This window comes from Cucumis melo, chromosome 3 (genome assembly GCF_025177605.1).
Source record: "Cucumis melo cultivar AY chromosome 3, USDA_Cmelo_AY_1.0, whole genome shotgun sequence".
NCBI classification, from domain to species: domain Eukaryota; kingdom Viridiplantae; phylum Streptophyta; class Magnoliopsida; order Cucurbitales; family Cucurbitaceae; genus Cucumis; species Cucumis melo.
In genome coordinates this window covers 22,119,285-22,142,383 of record NC_066859.1, presented here as the reverse complement: position 1 = coordinate 22,142,383, position 23,099 = coordinate 22,119,285, and the positions used below count along the sequence as shown (strand labels likewise).

General features: G+C 31.2%; 3 long non-coding RNA genes across 3 annotated transcripts; all 3 read left to right on the top strand.

Moving 5' to 3' along the window:
* Positions 1–7,831: 7,831 nt before the first annotated feature.
* LOC127148579 (uncharacterized) lies at positions 7,832–12,027 on the top strand. Its single transcript, XR_007819681.1, has 3 exons — positions 7,832–7,930; positions 8,083–8,228; positions 11,833–12,027. It is a non-coding gene; the product is annotated as an uncharacterized LOC127148579 (long non-coding RNA).
* Positions 12,028–17,949: 5,922 nt separating this feature from the next.
* Positions 17,950–18,536, top strand: LOC127148632 (uncharacterized). Its single transcript, XR_007819719.1, has 3 exons — positions 17,950–18,109; positions 18,183–18,278; positions 18,360–18,536. It is a non-coding gene; the product is annotated as an uncharacterized LOC127148632 (long non-coding RNA).
* A 1,389-nt stretch (positions 18,537–19,925) lies between these two features.
* On the top strand, positions 19,926–22,270 carry LOC107991496 (uncharacterized). The gene is made up of 2 exons (XR_001763575.2): positions 19,926–20,177; positions 21,840–22,270. It is a non-coding gene; the product is annotated as an uncharacterized LOC107991496 (long non-coding RNA).
* The last annotated feature ends 829 nt before the right edge of the window (positions 22,271–23,099 follow it).

Below are 23,099 nucleotides of genomic sequence, written 5' to 3'. Positions count from 1 at the left end.
GACTCAATAAGAGTTTGATGGAGTCCCCCTATCTCTGTCTCTATCTCTATCTACATCATGCATATATCAAAGCATCAACCGTAAATCTACCAAGGACAATATAAAAATAATGAAAATAGAAAACCATGTACACCTTGTTCACCATTTTCTCCATTCTTCCGGTCCACAGCCACCCTAAATTTTCTTTTTATTTGATTTCATATACACTCACTTGGGTTCAACCCATTCTTCGGTTTTTGCGACTTTCCCTCAAGGTGTGTTTGGGGAAGGGAAAAAATTATGGATAACCCTTTCCTTGTTTGACATAACCATTCCTCAATCATTCCCCAATCTTTCCTTTAACCCTTCTTTATTTATAATTAAATCCATTTAACTTTCAATATTATTTTAATCAAATTTTCTTCTCATTTATAAATTTTTATTACTTAAAAGTTTTATTAATTTTAATCTTTTTATTTAAAAAACATAACTTGCTTTTAAAGTCCTGAATTTGGCACAATTACATGAATCTAAAGTTTTCATTTATTCTTTTGCTCTTGAATTAGGTAATTTAATGTGATTACACTGCTTGACTCGTAATTTTTTTTTCCTCTGCATTACATAAACTATGACGGTTTGGTAAATTAAATATATGAAATTTGTGTATTGGAGTTTGAATATGAATTTTAAGAAAATGATAACTTTTGCTCTTGCATTGTATTTCATGTAATTGACTTTAGTTTATAACTCCCTTCCTATAAACTATTTTGTTATTCGTATATCGTTTCGTTTGAATTAAATTATATTGTCAATCATTAGTTTAAATCAATTGTTAAATATATGTATTGCATTTAGAATATCAATTAAAAAGAAAAAGTAAAATTTATTCACACATAACGATTCAACGTTAAAAAGGTTGAAAATGGACGTCGTCTTTGAAGAAATTACTGAAAATTATTTTAAAAAACAATGATTATTTTATAAATTAAATATATATAATTTATATATTGAATTTAGAATAAGAATTTTAAAAAATTAATAACTTATTGACATGAAACTCTTGCATAAAAAACATTGAAAATAAATATCGTATTTAAGAAAATTAATGGAACTCGTTTTACGAAAATATGACAATTTGATAAATTAAATAAAATATACGAATTTTAAAAAATAATAATAAAAGATAATTTTCCTAATCCTTTCCCCAGATAAAAACAATCATAACACTACCTATCGTCATCTAGTCATACCGCAAACGCAACCTTGAAATAATTAAAATACTTAGGAAGGTCGTTGGAAGAAACTTGCATTTATCTGTCATCAATGATGGATGGGCTTGGGTCATTAACGAGCTTAAACGGCTGAACTGGGCCGTTAACCCATAATCAAGTGGGCTCGTACTCAAAGTAAAATGGATACAATTGGCCCACCCTATATATCAAATTCAAATGAAAAAAATTTTCTTTTTAATAAATAAATAGTCAAACAAACAAAAATCGATTTTTTTTCCAATAAAACTTAAATAGGTTATTTAGAATTTATTTTTTTTTATATAAATAATTTCGTTTTTCTTTTCTATTTTAAAATATGCTCCTTTTTACTATTTAAAATTTAATTTAAAAATATTTTAAAATGGTTGTCATTTGTCACACGCTTGAATTTTTTTCTTTGAAAATGATTGATTTTTTAAATTAAGCATTTGAAGATGTATATTCCAACACACTGTTAGTCTTGGTAGTTCTCGGTACAGTTTACACTAAAATTTTAGTATATAGTCTCTTGTTTATTATATTTTGATTTTTTAATAAAAAACTTAAACTTGAATAATCATCACTAATTTTAAACGAATCAAAATATTTTTTTTTGAAAATTTTTCAACAATAAGTTGATAAGAGATATTAGCAAATCCTTCATCCCTAAAAGTCGGAAGTTCAATCTCTACCCTTACAATTATTGTACCATAAAAAAACTTAAAAAAGATGTATTCTTTAAAATGTTAGTATAATCAAAGAGAGTCTACATTTAAGAAAATTGCAATGGAGGACAGATTTAAAAGGTAAAATTGTAAGTGTTACTTTATTACTAAAATAAATTGAGAAGTATATATTATAAGTTTATAAAATTATGGTTTCTTGACTAATCTAAGTTATGTTCAAATCTTGTTTTGGAGTGATTTTAGAATGGTTAAAATTACTTTTATTTTAAAATCTTTTAGACACGAATGAGTAATTATTTAAAATCAATTTTGATGATCTAAAGTTTATATTTAAAAATGTAAAATTAAACCGATTAATTACTTGTGTGTTGATCAGAATTATATAAAATTAGAGACTTTATTAACTAATTGAATGTTGAGGAATCATTTGACATCATGCACCCCTTTTTCAAGTTTAAAAATGTGCTTTAAAAATGTGTTTAAATTTAAAAACTAAGATACGAAACTCAAATTTAAGTCAGAATGTAAATTGATATTAAAGGTAAATTTAAACATTTCATTCCCCTTTGTTTAGTTTGAAATTTTAATAAATATTTAATAAAAATACTTTAAAATAAAATCAAAGGGGTTTTTTAAATATAGAAAAATTGACCAAATGGACACAAACATATCTATAGTGAGGGGAGTCGAACTACGAGATTTTAGTGGAATCTACCCCTTAGCTAACGAATGTTGATTAGCTCGATCTAAAAAAGTTTATCCAGTTAATCTCAGATCGTTGGAGCTCATGATTTATAGGTCTATTAGGGTTCTCTGCTAGCTCATATGAAATAAACTTATAATAGTATGTTGGATTAGTTTGAATTAGGAAAGAAGAGAAAAACCAACAAGTATATTTGGTATGACATCGATTATCATTTAAGAGATAAAGTTTTGTGTTTAAAAGTGGTTTGAATATAAAAAATATGAATGTGGATTCATATTCGGAAGCTTGGAAATGATCAAAGTTATAAAAATTCAACCCTATGACTTTCAAATAGTTTTGACTTTGAAAAGTCAAAATCTGATCGGTTTTATATTTAAATGTGGTTTGAATTTTGGAAAAATGAATACGGATTCATGCTCGCGATAACAAAATGGTAAAAAATCAAAATGTCGGTTTTTGGTTTGAAAAATCAAACTTTGACTTTGATTATAATAGTGAAAAGACCATTCTAAATTTTGACTAAGTTACTTGAAAAGTTCAAGATTTGTTAGATAATCAGATTTTTCCATTAACTCCAGTGGGCTATGTGGTTACATGAGATGTTGATACCAAGCCTCCTAAAATCAAGTGTTAATGCTTAATGAGATGTTGGGCCCTGGTGAATTAAATACATGCATTTTTGCATGTAATTAGTTTATAAAAAGAGATATTTTCAAATGTTGAAAATTTTATGGATTTTTTGTATTACTTTCTAAAATATTCACCGATGTTTATTGTTAAAAGGAAAATTATGTTAGTATTTTCTATTATTATTTTCCTTTTATGAATTTTCTTTTAGTGGTTTCTTTGAGATCTATATATTTTTTTAAGCATTGTTATGTACTCTGAATTATTATGATTTATTCAATAAAATTCACATGGTATCGGAGCTTTAGGGTTTTAAAATTTAGTTGAAAAAAAAAGAAGAAAATATGGGAGGTAGATAGTTTGGCGGGAAAGGCATGAAGCTAATCTCTCTTAGACGAGACGAGTCTCCTACAGAGGGTCGGGTCTTTAGGTGACGCCTTTTTCAGTCCCAAGGCATATTTCTTCATTTTCTCTCTCTATTCCCAAGTAGTGAAAGTGGGAATATTTCTATTTTGATACTCTAATAATAGATGACCTAGCCTCACTCGAATGAGACATAATATCTAAAGAGGAAGCTGAATCCCTTTTCGTGAGTCAGTCAATCGAGCTACCCCTTTCTTGGATTAGAACTAGCCGCGAGAGAATTCGTATTTGATCCAAAGGAGTTGAAAGCGGAAATCAGAACATCATGGAAAGGCGAGATGGAACCCACAGAGCAAAAATTTGCTGAGTTTAGGGAGAGGGCCGAGTGCAGGTTCCTTTTTTAGCCTGCCAACGGATGGAAGTGGAGTGACTTTTTCCATTTTATTTTCCCGGTAGAGCGAGAGAAAAGAAGGAGTTGGATTTCATTATAGATCTCTCTATAAGGATCTTTGTTCTTGCCCATAAGTTCCTGTTTCGCTTTTTGTAGGTTTTGTTATAGATCTCTATACGAGGATCTATGTTTCTATCCCAGAAGTTTTTCGTTTTGTTCTTCGTGGGTCTGTCTTTAACCTAAAAGTTTCTTGTGTTTGTGTTCTTCGTGGTTTTCTAATTCTATCATAGATCTACTGATTTGATTAAGATGTTTCTTAGTAAACCCAAGTTTGTGATTCTAGCACCTTGAGTTTGAGGGAGGGTGTTAAAAGGAAAATTAGGTTAATATTTTCCATTATTATTCTCGTTTTTGGTATTTTCCTTTAGTGGTTTCTTTGATGTCTATATATTTTCTTATGTAAAAATATTGTCATGTACTCTGAATTATTATGATTTATTCAATAAAATTCATATTTATTATTTCCAAAATTTTGTAACAATCCTAAAATTATTTCCATATCTCTCTCTTAATTCCTTCATTCATTGGGTACCACAGTCTGATTCTAAATATGGAGAATAGTAGGTCAACACTAGTGGTGGTTCCAATTTAGTTCGTGAGAAAATTATAGTAATTCAGGAGCTTAAAAGGTATATGTTATTAAACCCTAGTGTTGATTAAATTTGGTGAATGCATCTTAATTTCTAAATTGTGTTAGATGCATAGGAATATTGTGTTGCGCATGTCTACGTTTCCATCACATCCTTCAAAGTATTACTCGAAAAAACACTTGGGGGCTGTTTGGGCCTCCATTTATCAATGTGAGTTTAGGTTTCCATAACACTAACCTTTGTTTGGGGCCCAATTTATGAAACCCTGGTTTTAGGGTTTCCATAATCCTCCCAAATTCTTTTCATACTACTCCTTCCTTCTCGCTTTGCCTCTAAGTAATACCCCCTTGAAATCGTGGTACTCCTTCCCTTTCTCTCTCTGCCTCTGCGTAATGCTCCTTGAAACCGGTAATCTTTGTCGATTTTTCTTTCATCCTTCATTTCTTTGTCCAATTTTGTCTTCTTCCTCTAACACCATTTCTATCTTCATTTTCTTTTTCCTCTACAAACCACAAAGAAGATCTACTTCTCCTAATAAATCTTCTCCTCCATCGAAGTACTCTTTCTGTGCCGACATCGTCGCCGCCGCTTAGGTTTTAAAAGAAACTCATTAGAACAACAAAAATAACGGGGAAGAAAAAGAAAAAGAAAGATATGTAGTTTGAGAATCTGCAAAAGGGAAAGAGATTTATGTGTGATTGAGGTGTTTTTCGTTTTTTTTCTTGATTTTTTTTTTTGAGTTTGGAAAACTAAAATCACTCTCTCACTATACATATGGAGTTTTAGGAAAAAGGGTGACTAAATTTGTATCTAATGTGGATTTTGCCTCTTTTTCTTGTTTTTTAGACAGTATTTTCTTCTTTCTTCTTTTTTTTTCCTTTTTTACATTTAATTTTTTGGGTTTGATTTTGATATATTAGATGATAAATAACATTGGGATTTTACTATATTTCATCAATTTCTCCAATGAGTGTGTAGAAATAGTCATTAATTGACACTAATCTACTTCAAAATGACCTTTTTTAACAAGTTTTTATACTTACCTTAATAAGTTTTTATATTAATTGACTCTATTATACTTACCTTAATAAGTTTTTATTTAATAAAATTCCTATTTGTCATTTTCAGCTTTTCTTTGTCTAAAGAAATTTTGATTCATTCATTTTTTTGTTCATTTTATTTACAAAATTGTTTGAAAAGGGCTATAAAATTAGTTTACTGAACCATCTCACAATTATGTAATAAGAAATTCATAATTTAAAACAGTCTCATAATTATGTAATAAGAAATGCATAATCGATCGTTAATTTTGTTGACTGCAAAAGAAATTTGGAAAAAATGTAAAGGTCAGTTATGAGTTATTATTTCAATTATATATATATATATTATAAACAAACATAAAGCTGAATTTAAAAAATGACATTGAGAACTTAATGAAAAAGTTAGATTAAAAATGTGAATGGGAGAGATTAAATTAAAACAAAATATATACAAATTTCATTTTCAATAATGAGATTGTAACGTAACATTTATAATATCGATAAAAAAAAAACATTCCTCTTGAATTAACGTCAATAATGTGGTAATTAAGAAAATTAAGACAAATGATTTTAAGAAAAATAAGATTATTTAATAGTTTATGTTTGTACCTGGTTGTTTCTTATTTGCTTACTTTTTTTTCTGTATGATGTTGACTGTTTATGCTTTAGCTATTGTAGAGAACTATTTTTTTCCTTCACAATGTTTATTTAAAATTAAGAAAAATAGTCAAAATTTCACGCAAGCGTTATAACAGGTAATTATATATGTTCAAAATAGGGAAACATCGCCAATTACAAATAGGAAATAATTAATGTCTTCCTAAAAAATTAATTTTAATAAATTTTTCACAATATGTTCAGAAATTATTTCTAAATTGGACAACTATCTTTACTAATTTAGTAACATTACACGTACAATAAATTATTTGCAATAAGAGGGATTCGACGCCTTCGTAAAAAAAGTATGCAATAAGTTTTTTTTAATCATATTTACAATCTCATTTAAAAAAATATTATACTACATACAAAAAAATTTATTAACTCAACCCATATAACACTTTTTCCAAATAAATTTTATCATAAATTTCACATAAACGTACCCACCTAACCTTTCTCCCAAACACATCTTATCATAAAATACCCATAAACTTTCCCAAAAACACCTTTTATTATAAAACTACATTTCTAAACTTTTCTCCCAAACAAGGGTTATGATAAAACTAGGTTTAACATAACACAACACTAACCCTTCCCTAAATCCACCATTCCTCCAAACGCATCGTTGAAGACAAAGAAAACAAGTATGAATAGAGAGAGGAGACGAAAGAGATATGAACTCAATATATATTTTTTCTAATACAAATGAAGAAGATGAAGGTATTTATATAGGTTACTGTTGGAGAAAAGAAAACATAATTTGAGCGGCTGGAAATTGTTGGAATATGTGGGCGAAAAGTGAACTACACCTGCGGAAAGTGGTCGACCGTTGAAATTGGTGAACCACAGAAAAATTAATAGAAATTTTGTGAGGAAAGTTGATAGAAAAAAATTTGAGGTGCGAGTGGAGGAGGAATATTAGGTGGAATAAATAATTAACACATCTAATAAAAATAGTATTATTATTTTACTCACTACACCTTACCACTTGTGTGGAGATATATTAGCAAATGTTCATTTGTCTATCTCTTCGCACCTTCTAAAATTTAAGGCTCAAACTAAAGGTATTTAAGGAGTCTTATTTCACATGCTAATCTTAGCCTTGTGAGAATTGTCATTTATGAACTATACATGTTTTTCATTTTCCAAACAATTTTCTATCAGTAGCGTGTTTCGAAATTGACAATCATAAAATGGTCATACTGGTATATTTCGTCAAAACGAGCTTTAACTTAACAGTGTGATGTACACTTCTTTATGGTCTTTAATCGAAACATATGTTTGTGTGTGTGTATATATATATGCTCTTCTTTTTAAATGTCAAATGTGTGATAAACCTAGACACATGCTGCTTGTGACTACTACAACTGAATGAACTTCAACTTTCAAGGTGGACATTTGCTTGTCCAATTAGCTGCAATGGCAGTTACTTAATTTTATGCCCCGTGATTGACTGTTTCTGGTTGGTAACTCTCATGCTACATATGATATGGGTTCCTTTATATAACTTTGCAAACGAGTACATCGGTAATGACCAAATTGCTTTAGGTAGTGAGCAATCACTTCCAATAACACACTCAGGTTGTGGTTTACTTCCCACTCCTCATGTTTCCTTTAATTCGCAAAATCATTTTCGAGTACAAATTATTTCATCGAACCTTTTATCTGTCAATCATTTATGTGTTGATAACAATTGTATTATCATTTTTTATTTTGTCTTCTTTATTATTCAGGACAAATAATCTTTCGGCAAAATCCTATTCAAAGGATCTAGCATCAATGGCCTTTATCCTATCAATCCCACAATTGCAAATACACCAAAGAAGTCACTTACTGCTCATGTTGGAACAAGAACATCCTCTTCCATTTAGCATAATCGGTTAGGCCATCCAACTGATCCTATTCTTCAATATCTAGTCTTAAAGTCTATGAATATATAATCTACTGCTTTGCCTAAGTATATCCATTATCCTTGTCTTCAAGAAAAACTCCACAAATTACCCTTTCAATCCTATACTTCTAAATTTTTGTATCCTCTTAAAATAATTCATGCTGAAGTGCGAGTCGTCCTCCCCCTCAATCTTTTATTAATATGGATTCAATTACTACGTTTCCTTTGTTGATGATATGTAGTCTAAGTTCACTTGGTTATTCCCTATCACTAAAAAGTCTGATGTGTGCTCTATTTTCCAAGCTTTCAAACCACTTGTTGAAAATAAATTCTCCACTAGAATCAAAGTCCTTCGAAGCGATGGAGGTGGTATTGTTAACCATTCAGCTCATAGCTCATATCTTTTAAACAAATGGGAATATCTCATGAAAAATCATGCACCCACGTACACTCGAACAAAATAAAGTTGTGAAACGCAAACACTGACATATCATATCATAGTAGCTCTTTCTTTAATGCCCTTATATCCTCAGTGCCCATCAAGTTCTGGCCATTTATCTCCTGCACTGCTGTTAATCTCATCAACATCCCTCCATCTCTCCTTACCTAAATCACAAAAACTCCTTATGAACTGCTCTATAAAAGACCAAAGACAAATAAATGTGTCTTTCTTGGTTATATCCAAATGGTTTTCTCTATGTTACAACATGAGCAATAAATCTCTTTATACATCTGGACATGTCTTTGATGAAACCTCCTCTCCCTTTTCTTCCAAAATAAAAGTAAAGAACAGGTTTTGTATTAATAGCTAGCAAATTTCAATAACCAATAAATATTAAAACCAAAAATCAATAATTAACAATAACTTTACTGATTAAATTAAGCATCTAAAGACATTATTATTTTAAAAGTAATAATACGTGGATTGGTCTTTAAGTTTTAAAATAAATATTTTTAGCTCCAAAATTTATAAGAATAGATGCTATTTAGTTCATAAGTTTTCAAAATGTACGAAGTCAATGAGCTTTTAAAAATAAGTTTAAAAGATCATAAACTTTTTTCTTTTTGTTTGGGTTCTTAAAAATAATTTTGTGATTTTTAAAATTAAAAAAAAAAGTTTTAGAGGGAATAATTTAAATTTCAGAAATTATTTTTCTAATTTAAAATGTCATCCAATAAATTATAAAATGTATAAAGTTATTTAAAAGAGTTTTTAAACCAATTTTTAGAAATTCAAAAACAAAAAGTATATATTTTAAACATTAATTCGATGAGAATATGGTCTATTTTTATAAACGGGATACTAAAAAAGATACATTTGAAAACAAAAAAACAGTTCAAAACCTAATGACTAAAAATGTAATTTTCTCTATTTCAAACTCTAAATCCTAAACCACAACCATCTTTGTTCAAATAGTTTCAAAACAACCGAATCTCAATGATAAGTTTCTTTAATTAACCACAATATTTAAATAAAACTTCCACAAAAATACACTTAAAAGGAGTAAAAAAGTAATTTTGTATATTTTTAACTACAAAGATTTGATGAAGAGTGTTTAGCATATCTGAAATTAAAAGACATAATTAAAGTAAATTTTTCCCACAAAAGAAAAAGACATTCAGGACCCAACTTGAAAGAACCAAAATGTTTTAGAATAGAATCTTTAGTTAAATTGAAAAAGGTTGTAACATCCCAACAATTTGGAATTTAATTTATTGTCTTAAATGTAATTATGAGAACCTTGGATGTAATTGAGGAAACTTGATTAATTATGTTTTGATTTTGTGATTAACTAAGTTTTGAGGAATACAATTATTTTATTTGGATGATAAAATATTGGTAGAGATATTGTTTGTAAATAAAGATGTTTGGTTGGTTGAGGAGAGAGATGTGATTTAATTGGGAAAAGAAAGAAAAAAATTAATTAAAAGGAGAGAAAAAGAGAAATTTGGTGAGATTTGGAGGAGGAGAGAGAAGGTTGGGTTGTTTGGAAATTCAATAAGGAAAAGGAAAGATGAATTTAGTATTGAGTTATTTGGTGTTTAAATAAGGCATAGGGACCCGTGCACAAAAAAAACCCATCATCTTTTTCAAAAAAAAAAGGAGCTAACCCTAATATTTTTTTTGAAAACCCTAGCCGCCGCCGCCATCACCGTCGACCGCAGCCCACCGCACCGCCGAGCCCCAGCCGTCACGCGCGGATCTCAGTCGCGTCTCCAAGCCGTTCACGTGGAGCCCCGCCGGTCTGTCGTCTGCCCAAGCGCCTCCGTCCCCGCACCAGCCGTCGCGTTTGAGTCGAGGTCTGCGAAGCCCGTGTCGCCCAGCCGCTCGCCGCTACTTCCGTCGCACAGCCGAGCAGCGCCGCCTACCCCAGTCGAGTAGTCCCGAGCGAAACGCACGCCGATCCGCGACCGCAACCGATCTGCGTTCCCGACCCGAACAGCCGCGCCGCGCCTTCAACCCGGAACTCGACCCGCGTGCTCGCGTCTTCTTCTCCGCGTGAAGCCGGTCCGACCCGTGTCCCTTCCCCGCGACCCGAGCCGCGCCCGCGCTTATGCCGTAGCTGAGCCTCACGCACGCTACGCTTGCCCGAGCCGTTCTACACGCACGCAAGCCGCCTGTCCGAGCCGCCTAGCCGTTTCGCCTGTCTTTGAGCCGCCAGCCTGTTTTTGGACCTTTTGCACCTGTTTGGTAAGTTGATTGGGTTTTGGAATACCCAATTAAGGTTAATTTTTTGAATCTTAAATAATTTAACTTTGAGTTAAATTAAATCCTTTCTCCTAAAGGACCATTGGAACCAGCTGAAGTTGGATTGTGGAATTTCTTCAGTTAAGGGCTAACTTGCTGCGACCTCGAACTTGGGTAAGTAGTTTCGACTGAATTCTTGGGTTTCTAGTCGTTGATGGTTAGGTTATTCAAATTGGTGTCTTTCTAATTATTAGGATCTTGTCACTTGAGAAGCGTGGTTTTGCTGTAGTTTCGACTGAACTAATCTCCAGGTAAGAGATTCTACTACTAGCCCTACGAGTAGAAATAAGAGATCGCATACATTCTTGGTTATGCACATTGACGACTAGACTGCATAATGACATGTGATTTAATGTGATGACATGATGTTGTGGTTTGATATGATATTATGTTTTGACATGAGGATGTGACATGATGACGTGATGATGCTATGTTATGTGTATGCTATGGTTAGGATGCATGTTAGCTTAGCCTATTAGAGTCGTACTTGCATGAGTGTCCTTCAGGATCACCACCTATTTAGGATTGCGTAGTCCGACGGGACCGCTAGTCTAACATGGATATAGATATGATTCGAGTGATTCGACGGGATCCTCGCAGCCCGATTTGTCTTAGTGTTTCCTCCGGGTACGCTACAGATCAGTTTGTCCTAGGTGTTCCCTTGGGACACCAAAGACCAGATTTTGTTCCTACGGGAGCACATGTTGCACGTGTTCGACAACGTGCCAGTTATTGGGTACTATTTTCAGGACTCTAATAGGAAGTTAACAGGCACCTAGCGGGACTAGTAGTGGATCCCTTACTGAGTATTTTATGCTCACTCTTTCCATTTCACATTTTCAGGTAGGGGTAGAGGTAAGGGCAAAGGCAAGCTGGCGAGCGACCAGAAGTAACTGTGGCGAGCCATAGGGATCTCTGCTTCCGCTTTACATCCGAGTTTAAATCTTGAGTGTTTGAATTTTAATTATTCTTTATTTGTTATTTCGTTTCTTTAAAATTAGATAGGCCCGAGTTAGGATTTTAATATTTGTTTACATTTTGCACATTACTTTTGATTTGGTTTTTAAATAAATAAAATTTTGAGGTTTTGTTCGTTTTAGCCGAATTTTATAACTTTATTTGTGTTATTTACATTTAGTAATGACTTCGACTTAGTATAAGGAGTTGGGTCGTTACAAATGTATACAAAAGCATATTGATCATGATCATATATATATATATATATATCTTGCCAAACTTGGTGGTTTGTGTAACATGTAAGAAAATTGATGGAACAGCAATTGAAACAATCTAAAGTATACTCTTCTTTATTCTTTTTTTTTTTCCACCTATCACTTACACTAGAACAAATATAGGCTTTAATGTCGCTTGGGAAAAATGAAAAAAGACCATTGGTGTCGGTTTTGAAAAAGCGGATCTTTAATGTCGGTTTTCCACCGACATTAAAGACAAAGCTTTAATGTCGGTTTTAAAACGACATTAAAGGTCCGCCAATTTGAGAACCGACATTAAAGGTCCATTTAAATTTTAATTTTTAATATTTTTATTTTGTGAAAAAATAGACACTTTAATGTCGGTTTTCCACCGACATTAAAGGTCCATTTAATTTTTTTTTAATAATTTTTTTCGTGAATTCTCTCTCTTACTTTACCTTTTCGACCTAGCTATTCGATTCCAAATCTCGACCCTCGTCTTCTCCGAACTTCCTTCATTTCTCTCCTTCATTTCTTCTCCGATCGACGCCACAATTTTAATCGACGCCGCCATTTTATCGCCGCCACCATTTCTATCGCCTCCACCATTTCTATCGCCGCCACCATTCCGATCGATTGTTGTTCTGTTCGCCCACCCTTGGAATCAAATTCGGCCGCATTTCTCTCCTTCTAAAGAAATTCGTCCGGTCGTCCCCGTTCACAGCAATCGTGTTCACAGCAACCGCGTTCACATCAACCAGCAACCAGGTTCGCCCACCCTTGGAATCAAATTCGTCCGCGTTCACAAAATACATCTTCTCACGGTAAAATTTCCATCTTCTTTCATTTGGGGTTTTTAGCATGTTTTTTGATTTCGATTTAGATTATGGATTCTTAGACAAGGGAAAGTTGTCAAGGCATATAGAATACGAGTAGTTTTCTTTTCATGCATATACCGCGGTCACACATCAATTCTGCTGCAAAACCCAAAAAATTGGAACATAATTGTATTGATGCTTTGATTAATTTCACTGTCTTCTAGTTTTATTAACTTAACACATCAGGTATATACAACATAGAGTTGAAGTCGGTCGCTATATACAAATCCTAGGAATGATGGATTGTTATGAAAAGAAAGGGAAAAAAATAATAGAATCTGTTGGAATGGCTAGATTAGAAACTAGGAAGAGAGTCTAAATTTTGTCTGGTTGCATTGGAAGATTTGTGTTGCAGGCTTTATTGGGAGGATCGAGAAATTTGATTAAGGGAATTTGGAGCCCTGAAGTTGCAAAAATCTCATCTTTCCGGCAACCCATTTTTGGTTATTGGGAAAAGAAATGTGAAGGATGATGGTGTTGTGTGGGTTTTGTTTGCTTTGATTCCAACTTTTGTTTGCTTAGACAAGGGAAAGTTGTCATCTTTCCGGCAGCCCATTTGTTTGCTTAGACAAGGGAAAGTTGTCAAGGCATATAGAATACGAGTAGTTTTCTGTTCATGCATATACCGCGGTCACACATCAATTCTGCTGCAAAACCCAAAAAATTGGAACATAATTGTATTGATGCTTTGATTAATTTCACTGTCTTCTAGTTTTATTAACTTAACACATCAGGTATATACAACATAGAGTTGAAGTCGGTCGCTATATACAAATCCTAGGAATGATGGATTGTTATGAAAAGAAAGGGAAAAAAATAATAGAATATGTTGGAATGGCTAGATTAGAAACTAGGAAGAGAGTCTAAATTTTGTCTGGTTGCATTGGAAGATTTGTGTGGGTTTTGTTTGCTTTGATTCCAACTTTTATGGAGTTCTGCATTTGATTTTCAATTACAATTAATCATGGGTGGTTTAATGGAATTTGCTGTTGATGTTAAGTTCTTAAATTCAGTAGTCTGGATATAATAATTAGTGAACAAAAGCTTTAGATCATTCTGATGATGTTGGTCTTGTCTATAGGAGAAATTTTAGGCTAAATTTCTCACACTGCTTTAGGGATAGATGAATTTTTATGTTTGATTTGTTGAAAGTTTTTCTTTTTGAATGGTAATTTACATTTACACTTTCTAGCATGACTGGTCTTTAATACTTTTGAATATTTGATCAAGGTTTGAATGATTCCATGGTTTCATTCTTGCTTGAAAGAGTAGGTTTAAATTACATCTTGCATGTTAGGTTGTGGTTTGAATTGATCACTATTTTAGTTCGACAATGGTAGAGATTATTGATGCAGGAACATAATGTCATAGTCTTAATTTCATATTGATGAAATATTTTCTCTAAAACTTCTCTTAGTTAATAACTTTCATATTCGATCACCTTTATTTACTTTCTTAGTTTAGTTTAAGTATCATCACAAGTCGGTCCTGTAAATAAAATTCAAAGATATAGTTTAGTTTTAGTTTTGAGTAGTTTTTTGGTTATTTGATTGTGGTGTTTGCATATGTCATGTTTTATTATTATTTTGAATGGCCTTAAATCCCTATATTCAAAGATAGATTAAGACAATTACTATATTATTAGACTGCAAGCACTCAATTATTCATGGTAGTGATTTGATTTGATTATTTATTTGGTTTTATATAATTTTGTAAATTGTTTCTTTAAAATATATATATTTGTTTTTTTGATGTTGTGTAATGTAAAGTACATAGATCTGCACAATTGAGTTGCTTTCATGAACCATCTATGATTGAATTTCTTTGTGTAAGGAATGTGACAAAGAGTTGTATATATATATATATATATATATATATATGAAAATGGCAAAACTTTCTTTTTCTTTTTAAATTGTTATCTTTCTGGGCTTTTATTATTCACCAATGATATTAATTTTTTTTTTCCTATTATATGTTTAGGAGTACAAACAAACCAAAAACTTAAAATTATCAAGTAATTTACAAAGTTGATTTTTAACGATGTTGTAAGTGATGATAAATATGTCTTTCAAAGTTTATTCTTTAGTTGTCATTTCAATTCTCTATTGACCGTTTCTTAAAATAATTTCCAAGTTTGAATATTAATATGGAACTTTTCAAATTCCAAATATATCAATTGACCGTTTCTTTAGTTGTATGAACTTTATGAATTTGGACGAATCTCCAATGATATAAACCGTACTATTTGATGGATGATTTCATAAGTAGAGAGGATAGGTATGGATAGGGAATAGAAAGAGGAAAGAAGAATAGAAATAAAAAAGAAAAGGTCATTGTCACATTTGAAACCATGTATTTATATAGAATGATAAAGAATTTAAAAAAGTGGGAAGTGAAGAGAAGATACTGAGAAGGGAAGGGGGTGAAGAGATATGGGGAGCCATTTTAGTTGTTCTTCATTTTCTTGCAAAATATGAGATGAGAATATTAAAGTTTTAACTTTTGAGCTTAATATTATAAACAATATGTGTGAGATGAGTTATGCTCATCATTTTATTAACGATTTTAGTTTAAGTGTAATTGAAATCCTAACTTTGACACTTCCCTTATTTATTTTTCATTCTTTTATTCTCTATGATATATTTAGTTCAAAGAACAAATTATATAAAAATCATTGATCATTCATGTTGGATTTGCAACATAAAACCACAAGAATAGTTATTAGTTTAGTTAACTTTAAAGAGTGATTAAAAAAATGATAAAAATGATTTTAATCATTTTTAGAATCATTCTCGAACATGCCTTATTAGAGTACTTAATATTATGTTTTATTTACTTATGTGATCTTTTAGCCATTTTATCGTAACTAGTAATTGTTGTTGATTTTATGACTATTTAGTTGTTTTTCATTTTCTTGCAAAATATGAGATGGGAATATTAAAGTTTTAACTTTTGAGCTTAATATTATTGTAGTTTCTTTTCGGTTTATATAGAACTTGTTAGTTTTTGGAATGTGGGTTCAGTTTAAGTTTACTTAATTTCGTTGTTTTCTCGATTTTTTTTGTAGATTAAATTGCATCTTATATAATATGGATAAGTCGTGGATGCAAAAGAATAGAACGTCATCTGAGTATGCTTATGGGGTTGAGATGTTTATTAAAAATGGGTTGAAGCATTCAAAGACGTCGAATGTCATGGCATGTCCTTGTTTAAAGTGTGTGAATGCAAAAACTTTAGATGTGAATACAATTAGAGATCACTTGTTTTTTAACGGCATCGATAAGAGTTATCAAGAATGGATTTTTCATGGTGAATCACTACCAATAAAGAGAAACAATGAAAGTGTCTTTAGTAGTGTAAAAGAAGAAATTGACGAGGATGACGTTGATGACACAATTGGAATGTTTGAGGCTGCACATAATTATTTTAATGACAAGTCAGAAAATTTTGAGGAAGTTGTAGATGATGCCAAGAAACCATTATATCCTAATTGTACGAATTTTACCAAAATATCTACGTTGATAAAGTTATATAATTTGAAAGCTAAATTTGGATGGAGTGATAAGAGTTTCACTGAGTTATTACAATTAATTTCTGACATCTTACCTACTCCCAACGAATGCCCTACTTCTACTTATGAAGCAAAAAAAATTTGTGTACTCTTGGAATGAAGTACGAGAAGATTCATGCTTGTAGGAATGATTGTTGCTTGTTTAGGAAAGAACTGTCTGATGCAAATGTATGCCCCTCTTGTGGTATGTCAAGATGGAAGATTCCTAAAAATTCAAAGAAGGAGGTTAAGAATGTTCCAGTGAAAGTCATGTGGTATTTCTCTCCAATTCCAAGATTTGAAAGAATGTTTCGAAGCAAAGAAACATCAAAATTATTGACGTGACATGACAGAAAAAGAGAAGTGAATGATCTATTACAACATCCAAAAGATGCATTATCATGGAAAAAAATAATATTGTTGCAGTAGCCACGATAGTTGAGGAGAACATTGGATGTCCCAATGTTAAAGTTCTAGTAGACGTGGTTACAGGAGAAAATTTGACTATACCCAATCCAGTGAAGGGAAAGATAGAGACTTTAAATCAAGCATTGGGTAACATTATAGAATGGCCTCGTCGGCTTGTTTCTACGATCAATGACAAACAAGTGTGTATCTTTTTTTTACTATTTAAGTTTTGATTTTATTTGTATATGTATTTTGAATTTAGAACCTTGGTTGTGATAGGAGCATTCAACTAGGAAGGATGTCGTATACCCTTCAAATTATACTGACGTTAACGGGATTATTAAGCTTTTAAATAGACATGCCATGAACAACATGGAGAATGTAGACATAATTCGCATCCCAATGAACGAGCTAATATTTGGAAGTGACAAATTTGTTTATTTAGCTCGTGAAGATTTGTTGCATTACTGCGGCATGGTTGAAATCGGCTATATGTGTATACTAGCGTATATTATGTAAGTAGACAACTTATACTCATCTTTATCTCCAATACCACTTTTGTAGTTAGTTTGTTGATATTTTAACTATGGTTGCTTTTACTTAGATGTCTTTGGGATAAATGTGACTGTGCAAAGAATTTTTTTGTCATTGACCAATCAAAAATATCGTCACATATCAAAGATCGTGATCTTCGATCCAGAAATTTAGCCAACCAGCTAGAAGCAGTTAACTTGGAACAGAAAGTGCTAATTCCATATAATACCGGGTAAATAAAGAAGAGAAACACATTAATATATTTCCATTGAGCTTAAATGTGTACTCACATTGAAGATGTTGTTTATTGTAGTTTTCATTGGATGTTGCATGTTATCGATCTTCGTGAAAATTGCGTTTATGTTTTGGACTCTCTTCGGAGTAAAGTCAATGAAGACATTCATGGAATCATAAATGTGTAAGTGTATTTACTTTATTACTTCTTATTTAACTTTCTTGTCTTCTAATGTTTAAAAATATTTAGAGGGTTGAAGACATGGCAAGCGAAACACGATCTACAACGCTATCGATCAACTCCAAAATGGAGACCTGTAAAGGTAATTTGCATTTACAGGTTATTACTTTTTATGAAACATAAGATTAATTTGTATTCAATTGATATACATGCAGTGCCCTCGTCAATTGGATTCTGTAGGGTGCGGGTACTACGTGCAAAAGTACATACATGAGATAGTGCATAATTCTAGTACTTCTATTACTAACCTTGTAAGTTTCTACTTTAACTTTTTACATATTACAATTTGTGATCCAAACTCATACTTTCCATATCTTTCTCTTTGTGTGTAGTTCAATACCAAAAATGCATATAGCCAAGAGGAGATTGATGAGATTCGAACTGAATGGGCAGCTTTTGTTAGCAGATTTGTGTAAGTAGTTGCTTTTTGTAGTTAGGTTAGTAGTTGATTTTTGTAGTTAGGTTAGTAGTTGATTTTTGTAGTTAGGTTAGTAGTTGGTCGAGTTAAGTTTTTGTAGGGGACGGCAGTCCTATAGTTTTTTGAAGAGCAGGTGGTCCCGTACTAATTGTTGTTTGTTAGATAGTTTGTACCTATACTTTAGTTAGTGAAGGAACCTTCTATTGTGTTTATAAATCACGATCTTATATATTATCTTTAATGGCGTTAGTGTGCTTGTATTTTAGTGTTGGATCTTATGCATTGTAGGTGTTTACTATTGGTTTGCCATGGATGGTAGGATGTGTTGTTTGATATGTGTGATTATGTATATATTGGAGGATTTGGAGTAGTTGGACTTATAGTGTTGAATATAGTTGTGTTTATAATATGTAAGTGTTGGATGATGTGTATTTGTTGTAGTTCTATATGGAAGTGTGGAAAAGTGTGCTTGTATTTTAGTGTTGGATCTTATGCATTTTAGGTGTTTACTATTGGTTTGCCATGGATGGTAGGATGTGTTGTTTGATATGTGTGATTATATATAAGTGTATATATTGGAGGATTTGGAGTAGTTGGACTTATAGTATTGAATATAGTTGTGTTTATTGATATGTGACTATATGTAAGTGTTGGAAGTGTATGCTGGAATTTTAGGTATTATTGTGTGCATTGCAGGTGAATTAGGTATTATTGTGTGCATTGAGTAGTAGGCATTATAGCTAGTGTGCAAGCAATTTTTTTATTTTTTACAATATACGATGACGAACATTTCCGGACGTAGTTCGACTCAAATAATATCGGTTTTGCCGTCATAAAAACTATTATAAATACGACATGAAATGAATCTTTAAAAACGACATTAAATGTGTCTTTAATGTCGGTTTAAAAAACGACATAAAATGCGTCTTTAATGTCGGTGGAAAAACGACATTAAATGTGTCTTTAATGTCGGTGGAAAAACGACATTAAAGATGTGCACTAAGCAACATTAATGTCGGTTTAAAAACGACATTAAAGACATCTTTAATGTCGGTTATAAACCGACATTAAAGACAACTTTAATGTCGGTTATAAACCGACATTAAAGATGAACCGACATTAAAGACCTTCAATAACACCTTCAAAGATGTCGGTTTATAACCGACATCAAAGGTCTTTAATGTCGGTTTATAACCGACATTAAAGACACCTTTAATGTCGGTTATAAACCGACATTAAAGCCCAACCGACATTAAAGGCCTTTAATAACGCTTACAAAGATGTCGGTCGCCAAGTGACATTAAAGGCCTTTAATGTCGGTTTTAAACCGACATTAAAGGCCAAATTTCTTGTAGTGTTAGCTAGGATATATTCCAATTTAACAGCAAACACAAAAAAGCCAAAAGCATTTTGAAAGGAATAAGGGTTTTAAAAGGATGAAAAGGCCATATATATAAATGCTTCTTGATCTCTTAGGCTTGCACACATTCCATGCAAACACCCCAAAGCACTTTCTAAGTGATTTTACCATTTTCCCTACTTCTCTCTTCTCCTCAAATTTGCACCTCTTCAAACATAACCCATAAAAGAATTTCCCTTGATGTCGAGCCGGCTCGCCAAAAGTCAATTTTGGAGAAATTACTTAAGCCAATCAAATCAAATGATTTCTCCATCTGTAAAATGGGAGGACGAACAAATTAAAACAAAAGGTCGTTTTCCATGGGACTCTCAGGTAAAAATAAACTACATAATTGTCTGTGTTAGATGCATGTTACAATAAATATATCCTTGATTAACCACTAGCTTAAGCCCACTTTTGAGTCAACTAGATAGAATGAACACGTACAAAGCACGTGAAAAGTAAAATTTTAAATTTAAATTTTAAAATATTGTTTAATTATATAGTACAAATGTAGAAGTTTTAATTTAAGGTTTAAAATAGTATATAATTTTAATTTTTGTTTTTAAGATATTCAAATATTATAAGTAAGTTAAGTAAAATATTTGTTATTATATAATAAATTTATACAAAATAAAAGAAAATTTAAATATAAAGCAAAATATCTATTTTAAAATTTTAAATTATACATCGCTTAGAAATTAAACATTCTCATCTTATTTTAATTTTTTTGTATGAGGTTGATTGAATGAAAGAAACATCTCTTTATTCTTTTTTTTTTTTTTTTGGAAAATTTGTGTTATTTCGATTGTTGTCTAACCAAATCATAAGATCAATTTTAAAATATTCTCCAACTGAAATTTTATATATCTAAATTGTAGGTACTAAATTTGTTATCGAATCAATACAAAATTAATAAATTTATAGTGTAACAACCTAAAAACTAATTATAAAAGATATCTTTAGCTTATATATATGCATAGCAGATTATTAAATCCAAATCTACCAATGATAGTGAGATGACCACATTGGACAAACTATATCTTAGCTAGAGAATATAAAAGACCAATATAACAACATAAGTTTATGAATACACGGCTATATAAATACAATATATATAAATAAAGAGGAAATTAGTGGTTAACCATAATATAACAAAACATACTTTTTTTTCATTAAAAATAAATTAAAGAAAGAAAGAAAATTAAGAAAATAGAAGAATAAAGAATGAAATGACATAAATAAAATAAAAAATGATGGATCAATCCAAAATATAATACTTAGAAACAACCAAAATATAAATTAATCGAATATAGATACATAGATGAAATAATGTTGTAGTGCATGGTAAATATTATAAGAATATTGCTTATTCTACATATAGTTGATAGTGTCTTCTAAGGCCTCATTACATCTCTATACATGGGTTGAAAAACACAAAAGTACCTCTTGCTTTACATCAAATTCTCCTATATATGGATTTATTTTCTTGCTCACAATATGAGAAAGATAATGATTGGGAGTGTGAACCTGAGTCACAAGGAAGATGAGGAAGAATGTATGAGTGATAGAAGGGAAGAAGAGAAATTTATATAGTTTTAAAATCGAGCTAATGAATAGTCATACGTTTTTTCTTAATTTAATTTTGTGTGAAGAGAGTTTTAAAGCATTCAAAAGAAATTATTGGATTTAATTAATTGAGAGATAATGAGAGAGATGTAACCGTTAATTGATAAACCCATAACAATTAGAAAAATCAAATTACAGTAAAACCAACATATAGTAAATGAAAAAGCAAACTACGAAAAGGGCAAAATGGAAAGAAAAAGTTTTTCTCTATTGACACTTTTATATATACTATAGATAGATTATTAATTAAAGATGGTACTCGAGAAGGGTGCTAATTCATAATAGCTTTTGTAAACTGGGTAATTTAATATATAGTGTGTTTGCTTTGTATGTTAAAATTAGTTACATTTCATTGATTTTTGTTAGGTTTTTCAAAGGATCGACTATGAATCAATTTGAATACAAGAACAAGAACTATTATAATTACAGGAGAAAAATCATATGGGTTATTCAATATTATTCGTTTGAATGAACGGATACCAATCAAACAGGGATGCTCGTTAGATTGGGTACAAGCAGATTGGTCCGGTGACACTCTTATTGTCACATTTCAGAAGGAACATTATAAATTTTTATTTTCACACAAATCATGAATTACTCCATGTACGAATAAAGATCAACTTCCATTGTCACAATACAGTTGGTCATGTGTATAGAAACTTATATCCATATTGTAATTCAAATTATGTATGAATGTTAGTGTATGTACATTGTAACCACTCTCCAACATTTACGTACTCATGTGCTTGTACAAGAAATTTCACTATGTTGTTTATTTAAAAGTGAATATTTATATATGTATCAATTAAACTACTAAATTATATAATAGCTCTTCTTTGACATTACAAGAATTTTGGTTACCGCCAACACCGAGAAATGTTGGCAAATTTTAAGAAAAATGTGCGCTAAGCCACTATCGATGTTATTTTTGCGTGAGCATGCTTTGTAGCAAAAACTCCTTCGTCTTTTCCTTTACCCTAGTGTTGGCATTATGTCAATAGAAATGCTCATGCAAAAAAGACTCGTGGACAGAAAAGGCTACGAATTTAACGTGGATAGAAATGCTCACCCATGAAAAATACGTCGCTAGAAATGACGTTTTACCCACAAACATTGTCTCATCGGCAAAACTTGCATCTCTACCCACGTTTCTGTGCGGACAAAACAAAACCTTCTCCCCATGTTAAATTCGTTAGCATAAATAAATGTATGCCTACGTAAAATACTTTTTTGGATACAAATTGCATTTTTTTTGCTACGAATGATGTGTCGGCAGAGATAATATTTGTTTTTTTTTTTTTTTTTGCACATGCACAAAATATCAATAGAGCTTCCTAACTGCCAACATATTTTTATTAGCAAGAAAAAAAAAAGAAAGAAAGAAAGAAAGAAAAACGTGGACTAAAACTATTTTAATTTGTTTCACATTATTATTTAGTATTGTATGCTTTTAGATGAATTTTCAAGTAAGCCGAATGAATTTCCTATAACAAAATATATCAAACATCGCAACAACAAATTTAGATATATATTTTCAACCATTAATATTTTATCAAAACATACCCTACAATTTTTGAGCTTTCATTTTGGTGTATACCAAAATGAACAAAAAAAAAAAGTATAATA